This window comes from Mesocricetus auratus, unplaced genomic scaffold (genome assembly GCF_017639785.1).
Source record: "Mesocricetus auratus isolate SY011 unplaced genomic scaffold, BCM_Maur_2.0 Super-Scaffold_100020, whole genome shotgun sequence".
In the NCBI taxonomy this organism is placed as follows: Eukaryota; Metazoa; Chordata; class Mammalia; order Rodentia; family Cricetidae; genus Mesocricetus; species Mesocricetus auratus.
In genome coordinates this window covers 4185190-4201135 of record NW_024429201.1, presented here as the reverse complement: position 1 = coordinate 4201135, position 15946 = coordinate 4185190, and positions in this window count along the sequence as shown.

Genomic DNA, 15946 nt, shown 5'->3' with positions numbered 1-15946 from the left:
GAGGCAGACTCCCTCGGTTAAGTACTGAGCTGAACTCAAGAAAGCCAGTAACAGAGAGGGAGGACTGATGACCAAAGGGATTAAGACTGGGCTGGTTTAACCCCCAGAAACAGCTGACCAGACAAAGGTTAACTCTTGAATCCCAGGCATCAGCCTGGGAATCCAGCATGGGACTGATCAAGACCCCCTGAATCTGGGTGTCAGTGAGGAGGCCTAGGGAATCTATTGAGCCTTGGGCAGCAGATCAGTACCCATCCCAAGTATACACATGGACTTTGGACTCCCATAGAACAATGTGAGGTGCACTCTCACCCTGAACTCTTGGGGAATGGTCTAGGCCCTTCCCTATATGAAATGACAGACTCTGGACACCCCCATGGAGGGCCTCACCCTCCCTGGGGGAATGAGGGGATAACGAGGGGGGGGTTGGGAGGAGAGCATGGGAGGAGGGGAGGGAAAGGGAGAGGGACCTGGAACTGACTTGTGAAGCAACCTTGTTCCTTATCTAAATTTAAACTGGAAAATAAAAAAAAATTAAAAAAAAGAAGGTATAGAGGAAAGGGAAGGAAATATGATGTAATTATAATCTCAAAACCCAAAGATAGTTATTCAAAGAAACCTTACATGTGTTAAAATAATGTTTTTCAGTAAAATATTTCTTGAAGATTAAATGAAACTATGACTTTTGTAAGTAGCACTATCTATCTACTTCATGATGGAATTCAATCCCTCCACCCACAGATTTCTAGTTAGCTTATGAAGTATTAGTTTCCTTTATGTTCTTTAAACTACCGTTTGTTTTTGATGAACCTCCACTCATATCTACACTTCTCCCTTCTTGCCCATTAAGATATATCCACTGATACAATAGTGGTACCATTGTTCCAGGGGTAACCAGCCACTTCCAAATTGGATCTGACATTGGTTTATAGTATAAGAGGAAATACATGCCTGTTATTTAAACAGGCTATCACTCTGTGCAGGGATGTACTATTGATGATTTTTTAAAATAGATGTTAAATTCCCTTCCACATATTTGTGTTTACATACACAGACCAATAAAGCTCCTGGTTTTAGTCAGAGGAACCTATTCTAGCAGAAGGCAATGGTCAAAGAGCAGTAACTTATATTTTTCCAAAGTATTGAGGATAAGGGGCTTCTGAGTACAGAGTGCTAAATGAGACATGTGTATCACTCACTGGGAGACAGAGATACATGTGGGTAAAAGTGGAGGATCCAGAGGAGTACTGTAAAATACTCTCTAGTGTATAGGACATGATCACTGCTATTGTGAAGACAAAGCAACTATAGCCAATTGTACAAAAATAAAAGATATGGTCATCCTTGCAGATCTCTGGATGTTTCCCTAGTGCCGTATTTCTCTTTAAAACTATAATGGCTCCTCTATTATGGTATCTCTTTCCTTGCTCTTCTCTATTCTTTCCCTGACTCAATCTTTCTGCTCCTTCATGTCTTCCTCGACCCCTTTTTTCTCCCTTTCTCTTTCTTCTAATTCCTTCTCACCTCCCCCTATGCTCTCAATTTGCTTAGGAGATCTTGTCCCTTTCCCCTTCTCCTGGGGACCATGTATGTATCTCTTAGGGTCTTTCTTTTTTCCTAACATCTCTGGTGGTGTGGATTGTAGGCTGGTAATCATTTGTTCTATGTCTAAAATCCATATATGAGTGAGTACATACCATGTTTATCTTTTTGTGACTGGGTTGCTTCACTCAGGAAAATTTTTTTCTAGTTCCATCCATTTGTATGCTAATTTCAAGATTCCTTTGTTTTTTTTTTTTCCTCTGAGTAGTACTCCAGTGTGTTAAATGAACATTTTCTTCATTCATTCTTCAGTTGAGGAGCATCTAGGGTGCTTCCAGGTCCTGACTGGTATGAACATAACTGAACAGATGTCCTTGTTGTATGAATGTGAATCTATTAGGTATATGCCTAAGTGTGGAATTGCTGGATCTTGAGGTAGAGTGATTCCCATTTTCCTGAGGAACCACCATTTTGATTTCCAAAGTGGCCGCATAAGTTGGCACTCCCACCAGCAGTGGAGGAGTGTTCCCCTTTCTCCACATCCTCTCTAGCATAAATTGTCATTGGTGTTTTTGATTTTATCCATTCTGACAGGAGTGAGATGGTATCTCAGAGTTGCTTGACTTGCACTTCCCTGATGGCTACGGATGTTAATCAAAGCAATAGTGGAGAGGCTATGTTAAATACCCTTACCCTATAATGAGATTTATTATTACTTTATATGCCATCCTAGAGCCTTCATTCAGTAGCAGATTGAAGCAGAAGCAGACACCCAAGGTAAACACTGAGCCAAACTCCTGGAATCCAGTTGCAGAGAGCGAGGAGTGATGAGCAAAGACGACCTGGCTGGAAAAACCCACAGAAATAGCTGACCTGAACAAGGGGGTTCTCATGGACCCCCGACTGACAGCGTGGAAACCAGAATAGGACAGAACTATGCCCCTGCACATGGGTGACAGTTAGGAGGTCTGGGAAATCTGTGGTAGTGGATCAGTATTTATCCCTAGTGTATGAATGGACTTTGGGTACCCATTCCACATAGAGGAATACTCTCTTAGCCTAGACACATGGGGGAGGGCCTAGACCCTGCTCCAAATGTTATAATAGACTTTGAAGATCCCCATGGAAGGTCTCACCCTCCCTGGGGAGCAGATAGGGGATGTTATAGGGGATTGGTAGGAGGCAGTGGTCACAGAAATATATATTGTATGATTCCACTCACACGAGTTATGTAAAGGAGTGTAACAGATAAGAGAAGACTAGGAGGTAGACACAGGGAGAAAATGTGGAGCTGCTTTTCAACAGCATACATTTTCAGTCATGAAGGATAATAAAGTTCTACAAGTCAGTTGTGCAGTGTGTTCTTACAACAATCAGTACCATAATAAACACTAAAAATGTTTTTAAGAGCATAAACTTCATGCTATGCACTGTTTTTCCCTCAATATATGTTTTTATTTAAATTAGAAACATGAATGCTTCACATGTCAATCCCAGCTCCCTCTCCTACCCCTCCTCCCTTGTCCCTCCACCAGCCCTCCCAGCCCCCCACCCAATCCCCCACATCATTCCCCAGGGAGGGTAAGGCCCTCCTTGGGGGGATCTCCAAAGTCTGTCATTTCATCCAGGGAAGGACCTAGGCCATTCCCCATGTATCCTGGCTGAGAGAGCATCCCTCTATTTAGAATGGGCTCCCAAAGAAAATTCATATACCATGGTAAACACTGATCTACTACCCAAGGCTCCAGTGATTTCTGTGGCCGCCTCACTGGCACTACATTCATGGAATCTGGATGAGTCCCCTGTTGGCCTCTCAGCCATCATTCTGGGATTCAAGAGCTCCCCCTTATCCAGTCAGCTGTCTTTGTGGGTTTCACCATCATGGTCTTAACCCCTTTGCTCATCACTCCTCCATCTCTGTCACTAGGTTCCAGGAGTTCAGTTCAGTGTTTATCTGTGGGTATCTGTCTCTGTTTCCATCAGTCCCTGGATGAAGGTTCTAGGATGGCATATAGGGTAGTCATCAACCCTATCATCAAGGAGGGGCTATTAATGTAGTCTCTCCACTATTGCTTAGTTTGCCAGTTGGTGTTATTCTTGGAGATCTCTGGAGATCTCACTAGTGTCAGTTCTCGCCTCAAACCTATAATGACTCAATCTATTATGGTATCTCTCATACTGCTCTCCTCTATTCTTACCTCGACTCAAACTCCCTGCTCCCCCATGCCTTCTTCTCCCCTGCTCTTCTCCCCCTCTCTTTTTCTTTGTTCCCTCTCCCCTCCCCCAATGTTCCCAATCTGCTCAGGATATCTTGACTCATTCCATTTCTCTGTGGTATCATGCATCTCTCTTGAGAACCTCCTTGTTTCCCAGACTCACTGGCACTGGGATTGTAGGCTGACACACCCCTGATCCATATCTAAAATCCATATATGAGTGAGTACATACCATGTTTGTCTTTTTGTACCTGGGTTACCTCACTCAGGATGGTTTCCTCATGTGCTATGCACTGTTTTTAAACATAATACAAAAATAAAGGAAAAAGAGAACAGATAAAAAATAACAGACACGAAGACAAGTAAATTTCAGTGTTCTGTGTTTGACCTGGTTTCAATTATATTTTTAGTGGAAGACTTTTAGCCTTTGTTAGTTGAAGATGTGATAGAATAACAATAAATATATAAACTACAACATAACTAAGCACAAGAACTTACTTTGGGGTAGGATGAAGCCAAATTAAGTACTGGAACCAAAATATTGCTGTAAAATATGGAAAGCTCGAAAATAATACATTACAATGTTCTTGAGAACACCAATAAACACTTTAAATAGATCCTTATGAAGCCTAAGATGCACATGGTAGAAAACAATGAGAAATAGGGAAGGTGTTTTAATCACAATAAGATAGAGTAGTAATACGTCTACAAATTTATCCCCTTAAAGGATTAGAATAGTGATATTAAATAGATACCATAAATTAAGGATACCTATTAAAACATGTCAAACACAACTGCATTTATGCTATCAAGGGGAAATTGGGAGAAACTAATATAAGGATCCCAATATAACTAGGAGATGGGTCTTCATGAGCAGGTGTTTATAATTTCCCATTAATCTGTATTTTCTGCTCTAAAGGCTAACTGTAAAGGACAGGAGTTTCTATTTGGTGAAGTGATTTCAAACTGTGGTCCTCCCTTAACCTTGCAGTCTATTGACTGCTTGTAGGAACTATGGTGAAAGTACTATCTCTTACACTGTAGATTCATTGAATCAAAACCTTAGTGTTGTACTTAGTTTGACTCAAATTTATACTTGTCACTTCATCTAAAAACCCCACATGAAATGTTAATGACAGCAAAAATTGATCTTTAGATGATTCCTGTGGGATACTTATAGAAACGGATGTGGAATCACTCTGGAAGGTGTTCACATACAGTTTAAAATAGTCATTTTATAAAAATCTCCTTTAAAATAAGGCTCATAAGCATGCAGACGTAGACTAACTAGTGTAAACAAAATGGGAGTCACAGGTTTTAGACATTTTAGATTTCTCAGGAACTGGAACTCTGCAGCAATGTCTCATGATTTTATATAACACCTCTGCAAACTCATAAATGGGGAGGGGAGAGGGAGCTAGGTGAAAGAGAAGGGGAGATGAGGAGGAGAGAAAAGGACATGAGGGAGCAGGAAGACTGAGTCAGGGGAAGAATAGAGGAGAGCAAGAAAAGAGATACCATAATAGAGGGGGCCATTATAGGTTTGAAGAGAAATCTGGAACTAGGGAAATGTCCAGATAGCTACAAGTATGACCCCAACTAAACTTCTAAGTAATAGTGGAGAGGTTACCTTAAATGCCCTTCCCCAATGATATTTATGACTGCCTTATATGCCATGCTAGAGACTTCATCCAGTAGCTGTATTTATCAGCTGTAGGAGATCCCATGTAGATTCATTCTGACCTACAATTTGCCCTCCCTCCAAAGTATGCTGGGATAATGGTGACACAGAAATTCTGGGACTGGCCAACCAATGATTTGTTTAGCTTGAGACCCATGCTAAAAGGAAACCAGCCCCTGACACTGCCTGGTGCCAGCACCCAGAGACTAGACAACTCAGAGGCATAGGATAGAACAAAACATGACTGGAAATATAAGAAAAGAGATTGATAGATAGATAGATAGATAGATAGATAGATAGATAGATGATAGATAGATGCCAATGAAATGATTCCTAATGATAGTCTGCTATACTCATAGATTATTGTATAGCCTAATTGTCATCAGAGAGGCTTCACCCAGCAACTGATGGGAACAGAAGCCAAGACCCACAGCCAAACATTAGGCAACCCTTGGGAGATCTCGTGGAAGAGGGAGAGGAAGGATTATGGGAGTCAGAGGGACACCAGAAGAAAATCTACAGAATCAACTAACTTGGACACTTGGGTACTCACAGATCTGAACTTCCAACTGGAGAGCTTGGCTGGGACTGTCCTAGGCTCTCTGCTCATTTGTTATAGTTGTGTAGCTTAGTATACTTGTAGGACTCCTAAAAGTAGGAACAGACTCTATCTGTCACTCTGCTACCTGCTTTTGGGACCCTTTTCTCCTACTGGGTTGCCTAGTACAGCCTTAGTAGGACAGTATGTGCCTACTCTTAATATATATTGATGTTCCATGGATGGCTGATTTACACAAGAGGTTCTCCGTTTTCTAAAGAGAAAGAAGGAGAGAGTGGATGGTGTGGTGTTGGGGGATGGACTGGGATGAGAGAAGAGAGGGGAAAGTGCAACTTTTATGGCAAAATTTTGCTTACTTGATTAATAAAAAGAAAAAAGTACTTAGCAGTATGAATGCAAACTAAAGCTTTGTAGAATGGCCTCATCTTTTGCTTGTTTGTTAAACACTTTTTTATGTTATCGCTCTCCTTTCTCACAGAAGATCATGAAATCACATCCTTTATGAGAAGTCCTGCAAATTCTTGTCCATTCATTTGTTTAAAGCCTAAGGGTAACATAAAATAATATGACAAATAATCTGAAGGAATAATGCTTAAGTTACCAACCAAAGTAAATATAGATGGGCTAGAGATTCATCTTTACTAATACAAATGTTTGTATTTGAATTTTGCATTCATAAAAACTATTTAGGAAGATCATTTACTGAATTTTATATTCAACAACTCCAAGTATATCTCATATAAAATCATCAATGATATCTCCTCTTGTCTATTTGTTAATGAATTTATGGTTTTCTTAATTACGTTACCTTTTATTTCTTTCTTTGCAACATGATAATTGCCTTCTCTTGGACTTGTTCCATATTCTGAAGGGGAAAAATTTCTTTCATGTTCTTTTTATCTCAAATAAGAATTTGGAACAGACCTTAAGCTCAAACAAATGGCACTATGGTTATTGGCAAGAAAAGAAAAAATGATGCAGTGGTGTGCAGCAATAATGAAACAGAAAACACTAAAAAGCATGTTAAGCAGGTGGTGCCACCTGTACCCATCTAATTCCTGCCCTGACTGTCTGCCACCCACTTGTGAAAAGGCTGGAGAAATTGATACTGGTTCATTCCTGGTAGGGAAAGGGGCCTGTGGCTCTAGTTCAAGGACTAAGTCAGATTTGGAGGAGGGGATTATTATTATTAGTGCCAGGGGATCATTGTCTTTCTGTGAAACAACTGTGGGGAGCTCCTCAGCAAATCCAGCTTTGATTTTGGCAGGCTATCAGATGTGAGAAGGGACACCTGTGGGCTAGAAATTCCCAGCTGTACTTGTTGTCCTGCAGCCCACTTTTCCAGCTGGCTGGCATTTCCTTACAAGGAATACAGAAAAGTGTCTGAAGGAAAGGGAAGGTAATCCACTAGAAAAGTGTGTTCTGATATGAAGTCAAGAAATGCATTAGGAAAATAATTTTAAATGATGCCATCTTCTGGGAAGCAATAGAACAAAATACGAAAAGTAGCATCGTTTAAGAACTAACTCCTAGGCTGTTTCTTCTTTTAACACGATTTTCTTAAAGATACAATGGGACCATTCTGAAAGGAAGTAATGTGAACCACATTGAATGAACAAGTACTGAATTGATGAATGAGTGTCAGAAGTTTTTTTCCCTAAAATAAGACATCGTAAGCAGGGTATGAGTGCAGGTATTACTCTGCCTCTCTTTATTATACACGTTATTGTTCAAAATGTTACTTTGCCTGTTGAGTATTGATTGAGAAATGTAATTTGGTATTGCTAACTGTGGCTTTATGTTTGCTGAATTACATCATAATGGATTTTAGGTTTCTTACCCTCTAATATTTATCTACATCAGTACAAAAGAATTGAAGCATTAGAAGAAACTGTGGTGATAACTTTTTCACCCATGGCAAAAGGTGCCCCAGAGAGGTAATCTTTATGTGGAGGGTTTCTTTTCAGAAAAGTAAAACGATGAGCATTTGAGTAGATCTGAGTGTGGATCGTCTTTAACTTTGAGTAAGATCCTGATGATGGGCCTGTTTTTACCACTGTCTTGGCCCTTTCAATCCTTGTGATCTCTTTGGTCCGTGGAAGCAAAGGAATTGACCCATAATGGTTGTAATATCCCTCAGTGCTAATTTAGCCTTGAGCATATCCATTTTCCAAACACAGGGTCATTTATAGACATAGGATATTTACGTCATACCTTCCAGCTACCTAGGTGTTGAGTGTGGTATCCATTATGGCTTGTGTGGCCATAATTACCTAACAATAACAGCTAATCCATCGAATTACCTCATCACCTCTACTAGGGAGAAGTAACAGGGCAAAGATGTCTCTTGAAGCAAGTAAAGTAGCTACCCTTACAAGAGCAATTATTGACAGCTACATGAGTTATCCAGGTTTGAGATAGTTAAAATTGTCTCTTCTAAGGTAATGTGATTTTCTGCTATTAAGTCATTTTGTTATTACATGTGTTCCAGTCCCAGTGAACGAAAAGCCTGACAGCCCCAGTGGTGTGAGGTCCATAGTAGGCTTCTAAGTTTCCTTTAGAAACCCTGATTTTCTTCAAGAAAATGAACACTTATGCTGCTGTATCTTTATGGATCAAAGCAGCCTGTAATTTGTATAAAACATCTCTATATAAGGCATCATCTCAGAGTTCTACGGAAAAAAAAATTTAGAGACCAGGAAAAATGGTGATATAAATGTGCCAGGTTTTCTAGGCAATGTGTTCAGCTGTGGGAAAGAGCATTTAGTACCATGCTTAACTCTTACCAAGCACAGTACCAGATCACAGTACGTTGTGCAAGCCTTACGGGTTTTTGCTGTAGATGATTAAGAAACGAGACCTAATAACACTGCTTAGTTTACTATGGATTTGGGGCGTGCCTTTCTGATATCTTCAGGAGTTTGCTAATTGCTCAGTGATACTGATTTTTCTCCTTCTCATCCTCCTACTCATTTACTCCTGTCGACAGGGTGTTTTCACTCTGTAGCACACCTTGTGATAGATAATGTTTACACTCTTAAACACTTAGAAAAATAAGAAAATCTCAAATCACTATGGATTAACACAAGTTTTGACATTTCTCTAAAATGATATTGTTGGGTTTAGCAAATGAATATCTAGCATTTGTGTATTAAATATTGATACAAATATTATTAATTAATCATGCATCAAAAAGCTGAGTTATGCACTGTATGGCACGTGTTAACAGAACCAAGCTGTGTTCTTTATGAATGATTATTTGTGATACTTATGATGTAATGGTAATGACAACTTACATTTCCAATCATTTCTACTATAGTCATAATTTAGTTGTTACTTAATGATTTTTGAAATAAAATTGGGCTATTCATTTTTATGTGGGTAGATTTATAGTTTTGTATCCTGAATAATTTAAATAATAAAACGTTTTTGTACCTTGAAGGAAGAATATTGTTTATAAAATTCTTTCATTTTTCATCTAGATAAGGGAATACTTACCTAGTGGTACCCGAAGAATGTGGCAGGAACATTCTTTGTCATCCCATAGACAGTGCCTACTTTAACACCAGATTACTAGGACACAGCTGCGATGTTACAGTGACTTGGTGAAAATGATGGAGGACTTAATTTGTCCCCGTATCTATCCCGTAGTGTCACATGAATTAGTCTTCTGGGACATCAATCTCAGCTTTACTTCTCAAAAAAAAGTTTCTTCTTGATTTGAACTTTATTTGAAAACCCCTACTAATTTATTGAATTGTCAGGGAATATAGCCCATGGGCTTATATGGGAACTGTAGCATTAAAAATAACCAGTTAATTGATAACCCATGATTCACATCATTTCTTTTTAAAACATTGTTTTGAAATTATAATATTATTACATCATTTCTTCCTTCCCTTTCCTCCCTCCACTCTTCCCATACACCACCTTTGGTCTCTCTTATATCCATTACCTCTTTTTCATTAATTGTTATTGTGTATGTTACCATAAATACATAAAGCAGTTCAGTTTGTGTAACATTTTTATCATCTATCTATCTATCTATCTATCTATCTATCTATCTATCTATCTATCTATGTGTCGATCTATCTATCTGACCACTTGATGTTGGAGAGCCAGGGCATTTTAGAAGTAACTAGGGAGGTTCTAAAATGTATTAATGTTTGGAATCCCCACAAACTAAATTTACCTAGTGTCTCTGGAGCTTCAGTCAAAGATTTAGTATTTTTTAAAAATCTCCAAGTTATTCTCATTGAAAATGATTGAAAACCACCGTTTTAGACATAGAAAGCAACACACCACACAGATGACCTGTGATCAGTCAATATTGCTGATGTGTTAATCTGGAAAGAGCAGAGCAATCAGGAAATGTGATTTTGTTTAAACATGACACCAACTGCTGTGAAGTTTTCCTACGTGGTAATTGCAAGTCACTGAAAGATTGCAAGCCAGAAACTAATATCAAATTTCTATTCAAACATTGTTACATTGAGAAGCTTATGGACTTTCAACTAGCATTCCAGAAAGCAATTACTACTTCTAATGGGCTTTTAACTAAACATTAGGAAAAGTTTGCATATATGTGTACAGTTTTCTTGGAAAATTATTTTGTTGTTGTATTCTCAAATGAATATTTAAGTTAAAATAGTTTGTGAGTACATTTTTTGCTAGAGTGGTAGGAATCTGGAGATAGACAAATAAATTGAGTCTATTTCAAATCCATATTGTGGTTTTCAAATTTCTGTAGATAAAATAATACAAGAATGTTTCATTTCTGCTTCTGTATTGTCAACAAATCATTCCTATAGGCTTGTGAAATGGCTCAGTAGGTAAAGGTGCTTGCTGCCAAGCCTTGAAACACACACACACACACACACACACACACACACACACACACACACACGATAAACTTTAAAAGATATGATTGATCAAAAATTATCTGTACTCATTTATAAGCAGAAGACCAAGTATTTTATAGAAACTCATGCCTCAAAGGATTCTGCGTGAGTTTATTCTCTGCTGTGGAAGTTTAATGAGTTTGCAGAAGGAATTGTGGTTTTCATTTGATAGGACACATAGACAGAGATGTCTATCAGATACACCAACTACCCATACAACACTATGATTGCTAAAATATATTATTTATTACCTAGGGCTAGGTTAATAGGAGATGCATGGATCTGAAAGCATACTGGTGCTTTCATTTTATCAAGTAAAAAAATTAAAGTCTAGTGTCTGGGGTTCAGGTTTTAAAAAAAAATACAATAATTCAATGTCTTTGTAAGCTAACAAGGGTTTTTGTCTCTATCCTAGATCTAAGATCTCACCTAACCTTCATAGTAGTTCAACAATCGTGAATTCTATACTTCTATACTATTTTACTAACAAAGAAAGGACCCCAGACTGATAGCTGGAAAACCAGCACAGGACTGTCCCAGACACCCTGAACGAGGATGTCAGTTTGGAAGTATGGTTAATCTGTGGGGCCTCTGGTAATGAATCAGCATTTATCCCTAGTACACGAATGGACTTTCGGGGCCCACTCCACATAGAGGAATACTCTCTCAGCCTAGACACATGGGGGAGGGTCTAGGCCCAGCTCTAAATGATAGGACAGTCTTTGAAGATTCCCCCATGGAAGGCGTCACCTTCCTTGGGGAGCAGAAAGGGGATAGGATAGGGAGTTGGTGGGGGACAGGGGAGGAGGGGAGGGAGAGAGTACTGGGATTGACATGTAAAACAAGTTTGTTTCTAATTTAACTTAAAAAGAAAGACAGACAGAAAGAAAGAACAAAAGAAAGACAGACAGACAGAAAGAAAGGGTAAAGTTACATATCTCACTGAGAAAATAAGGACCCTCTTCCTCAGAAGGTCATAGGACAACATCCCTTTTATTTTGGAAGCCAGCTATGCTCACCACTAGACCACCAATGCAGACATCCCTTATATTTTGTTGATCATCATCAGGCCAAACATTATCAAAACACTTGTGTCTATAGCTCAATAGGACTAATATTTTAAATAAAGGCATTTTAGATCATTTATGTACATGGGTGTTTTATTTGTATGTATGTCTGTGCACTGCATGCATGTATTGTCCATGGAGGCTACATGACTAAGTCAGAACTTCTGAAACTGGAGTTATAGACAGTGATGTTCCAAAATTAAACCAACTCCTATTATTTGGAAATTTCCCATCCTCAGAGGTTCTGTGATAAGATAAAATGAACTATGACACTTAAACTTATTGTTTTAGTTGCCATTAATACTTGTAGATTTTACTGCTTATTGAAATCTTAGAAATACATTTGCAATTTTAAAAATAATTTCTAGTTCATGGAACTTAAATATTGTAATTACAGGAATATGAGCAGCTTTAACTGCCTTGAATCTTTGTTTGCTTCCTCTTTGTTTTTTGATTTTATAAATTTTTATTTAAATTAGAAATAATCTTATTGTACATATCAATCCCAGTTCCCTCTCCCTCCCTCCTCCTATGCTCCCCACCAAGCCACCCATTCCATCCCCTATTCATTCCCCAGGGAGGGTGAAGTCCTCCATGGGGGATCATTAAAGTCTGTCACATCATTTGGGGCAGGGCCTAGGCCCTTCTCCATGTATCTAGACTGAGAGAGTATCCCTCCACGGGGAATGGGCTCCCAAAATCCATTCATGTACTAAGGATAAATACTGGTTCCAGTGCCAAAGGCCCCATAGACTGCCCAGGCCTTCTAACTCATACCCACATTCAGGAGGCTTGTTTCTGTCCTATGCTCGTTTCTCAGTTGTCACACGGGGGTCCATAAGCTCCTACTTGGTCAGGTCCCTATATACAATATAGTTTCATACTAGTTCACTTCCTTTCAACTCTGTTTAACCCTCACCTCCATACTCATCTGTCTTTGAGTTTTCTCCCCCATCTCACATAGCGTCTAGTTTGTATTTGCCGATTACTCTTGGTATTGGGGGCTGTCCTAGAGTATGGTCAACCTACCAGCTGTCATATCATCAAATAATACTGATTCTCTCTTGCTTTCTCTGTCAGTAGCTATCAAATACCAATTAATAAGATATGCTATTAAAAAGAATGTAAACTCCAGCAATGTTTCTCCTTAGTCAAATCTAAAGAAGCAAACTTATTTATCATCTAAGATGCCTACAAAATTTGTACATCCAACCACCTAGAAGAGAGCTATGGCAACATAAAAAATGGGTCTATAAGCAATCCAGGGTGGTGATGGAGGGACTTCTCTTAATTCTTTAAGGTGTTAAGCATCTTGAGGAAATCCTAACAACCTTTAATTTTGTGTTAAAAATATAAATACAATATTCATGTGTTTTCTTTAGGTTATTTCATACATAAATTTAATTTTTCTTATTGAAGCCATAATTTCCTTTTCCCCCAAACTATAATCTTACTACCATCTGCCATATGACGGGATTAAAGTTTTAACACATTTATGCATTTATAGCTGAAAACGTGACTGCTTACATTTATCTATAAAATTTTATTGGCAAATATCAAATATATTTCATTAATTATATTTGTCATAATGCATTTGCAAATATAGCTAGTGATTTGTTGAAAATGTGCATTGAAGTGTCAGCTTTATAAAGTGACCTCCATTCTTGCAGGTGTGACATTCTGAAGTGCAAACATCACTGTGTCTGAACCTAGTCTCAGTCTTCATTGCCTACCAGCTGTTGTGTTATTCCACAATCACAGGAGTATTATTTTGTAATGAAGTTCTCTGCTGTTGGGGAAAAAAAAACTCATCAAGGAAGGCAGGATGTTTTTCCTCCATACTAAGTTCCAAAAATTGATGCCTTTTGTTTCTCAAAGTCAACAATCTCCTTTTCAAATAACAAAATAATTGATATCTCAAACTCTTCAAACCATTAGAATTTCCAACGTAGTACCTCTTTACATTTCTTTACATGGTGAGGGTTTCCATAAAGCAGAAGATCTGGAAAAATCCTCATTAATAGCTATGTATAGCATTCTAAAAGATGCACAAATAGAACTCTGCAAAAAGTAACTTCATCACAGGGCAGCACATTAGCTGTTTTTAATTTTCTATTCATATTTATGAACTGGAAGCTGAGTAATAATGTGGGTCCTAGTTAAGATTGGTGTAGGTACAACTTAAGACATCATCTCACCTCCTGATCATTTTCATCAGAGCAAAACTCTGCCAACTCTGAGTTTGTTGAAAATAAAGAAGAAAAACAGATTCCCAGGACAGGAGGAGGACTTATTCAGTAAAGTGCTTGTTTCATAAGCATAGACATTTGAATTCAGGTTCCCAGAAAACACATAAAAAAAAGCTAGGTGGTAGCATGCACGTGTAATCCCAGAGCAGAGACTCAGAAACATGGATATTCATGGGAGTTTGCTTGCTGGCTAGTTTAGCTCTGGGAGGTACTTATTCAGTGGAAGATCAAAAGACTACCTCTGGCTGGGTTTCTGATATCTGAAATTCTCCTGAAATTGAGTTTAATGCTGACTCATAGTTACATCTGTCAGGTCTCAAAGAATCTCAGGACAAATGGTTGTGGTGCCTATAAGCATATTAAAGTGCACACTGCCACTAGGCTCTCTCAGCAATTACCTGTCACAGAGTCATCCAGACTGGCATATCCCACCCCATATCCTACACCTCTCCAGCCCGGGGCTTTCCTTCCCTTTCTCCAGCTTCTCTTTCCTATCTAAACCTGCAATTTTCAAAATGTGACCTCTTGGATTGCTCTTGTCGCTCTTGGTCTGCTTGCCTCCTCTCTCATATCTTCTTCTCTCATCCCTCCTCTAACCCCTCCTCTCATGGTCTGGTTCAGGTTAAGCCATTCCAGATGCTTCTGACTGTACTTTGCCTCATATTTACATTAAAATCTTCTTCAACCACATCTAAGAGCTGTTATGTCCTCATTTTCATTCAACATCATGACTTAGTTTCATCCTAAAAGTTGGTCATTCCCAGAAAAAGCTCACCATACATAATTAGTAGATCCTACTTTTTATATGTCTGATTAAATAATCATTAGAGTTTTTGAATAATGACTAGGTGGTCCATATCCATTCACTGTAAATGCATATGATCATTGCTTATGCATACTAGTTAATAAAATACTGACAAGAAATGTAACTACCATTTCACTTTTTACTGTCTACAATAAACCATATGTTAACAGGATATTTTGACTCATTGTCATTGTAGGAGTACTTTAACAGGTAAAGCAACTACCTCCTGAGATTCTATTTCCTATTGGTATATTTCTCAAACAGATATTTGATAAAGAGAATATACAACAATTCAGTAAAATTTGGGTGGACAAGTTGCAAACTTTACAAATTTATTTAAAAGTATTAATTATATATTTACTATTTGACCTATTAAAAGATGTATGGTGCTAATTGCCATTTAAATAAGTGATAAACTTGAATATAGTCCAAAATTTGGAGATAAAAATGCTCTCTCTCTCTCTCTCTCTCTCTCTCCCTCTTTTGCAGGGGAGAGGGTGTGTATGTGTGTGTTTGCAAACTATCTTAAGTTTTCAGGAAGTAAAAAGAGAATTTTCACTCATAAAACAGACTTTGAGAAACTGCTCAGTGTTCTTTTCATCAGCTAAATGAAAGCTGACAGGGCCTGTAAGTCTGGAGATTCTCACCACTGGTGTGATTGTCTTCAAGTATTTTGTCTCCTTGGAATTGCTCTGGCTCTGTTTCCCAAGGAAGTTGGTTCCATGTTAATTTGACTCATTCATGCAGGTTTTAAATAGCTTGTGTCCAGCACTATGGAGAGTATTTCTTTCCCAAAGACTTCTAGGCCATTTAGCCACCCAGCCACCTTTCCCTTAGGAAAGAATGCTAATTACAAGAGATTGCTCACATCTTAACATAGCACTGAGTCAAATGGGCCAATTGCTTATTTAGGGGTTGTGTATGAG